Below are 1525 nucleotides of genomic sequence, written 5' to 3'. Positions count from 1 at the left end.
ATTTTTGTTTTCATTGTTGTTTTGTTAGTTTTTTATCTTTAAAATAAAATTTAAAAAATTAAAAAGAAATCAGAAAGTGGAAATATATATCTTGCTCATGGAGAGAAAGAACAAAAATATGATAATGGTCATACTCACAAAATTGTTATACAGATTTAATGCAATCCCAATCAAGGTACCATTAGGGATACCTCACAGATCAAGAGAAAACATACCTAAAATTCATTTGGAACCAGAATAGACATAGAATAGCAATAGCAATTCTTGGCAACAAAAACAAGGCAGGAACATTACAATCCTTGACTTGAAAGTAAACTACAAAGCTACTGTGAAACTATCAGCATGATACTGGCAAAAAACAGACCTAATGGTTAATGGAGCAGAAGATTCAGACACAACTTCAAACACACTCACCCACCTCACATTTGACAAAGGGGCCAAACATGTTCACTGGAAGAAAGATAACCTCTTTAATAAATGGTGCTGGAAAAATTGGCTTTCCATATGAGGGAGACTGAAATTAGACCCATGTCTATTATTAGAATGAACTAAAGTCAAAATGGATCAAAGATCTAAATATTACAACAGAAACACTAAATCTACTGGAAAAGAATATAGCTAAAAATCTTGAAGACATTTTTGTATATAGAGAGTTCATGAACAAAATTCAGACCTCATGTGAAATATCTCAAAGAATCAACATCTAGGATATCAGCTTTTGCACATCAAAGGAAATCACCAACAAAATAAAAGGACAACCCACAGCCTGGGAAATATTTTAGCCAATTGTCCTTCAGACAAAGGACTTATATCTAGAACATATATAAACAATTGAAAAACTCAGATGGAAGAAAGGGGAAAAGAAGAGAAGGAAAATGAAAAAAATATGTAAGACAGTTGGACAACTAGTTTCTCTTAGTTCATTGAAAAGAAAGGTTTTTGCTAATATCATTTGGAGAATTTTTTATTCCCATGTTTGTACTTGGAGTAATTATTTTAAAGATAACAATACACAATGTATTAACTCTTTTTACTCTATTATTTTGTTATGAAATTTAGTTTTATTTTTTTCCATAAAGAGAAAATCTTGTCTCTACAAATAAAAAAAGTGTAATATCTGTATGGATTGACATCTATTTATGTGAAGATTTAAAGTTTAGTATTTTTCCTCTTGTGGATCTCTCATCTTCATTTCAATTTCATCGTTAGTTGTTTTACATTTATATTCCTTTCATGCATGGATTTCTTACTTTTTTGGCTGCCTAATTTCTGAACATTCATTTTAGCTCTTAATGACTTTGGGATTACTTTCTTGGATATTTTCAGACCAATCTGTCAGTTGCAAAAATGATTGTATTTTTCCCCTGTTCTAATAGATATTTCTCATACATTTAAGACATTTTTTATAGTTAACATTTCCAGAAAGCATTAAAAATGTGTGTGGCAGGAATAAAACAAAGAATAAAAAACAAACCTTACTTGTTCAAATCCAAATTGAACTATTTTTCCATTAGAGTGATGAAAA

This window comes from Chinchilla lanigera, unplaced genomic scaffold, assembly GCF_000276665.1.
Source record: "Chinchilla lanigera isolate Chin_1 unplaced genomic scaffold, ChiLan1.0 scaffold00128, whole genome shotgun sequence".
In the NCBI taxonomy this organism is placed as follows: Eukaryota; Metazoa; Chordata; class Mammalia; order Rodentia; family Chinchillidae; genus Chinchilla; species Chinchilla lanigera.
This window is presented reverse-complemented; position numbering follows the sequence as displayed.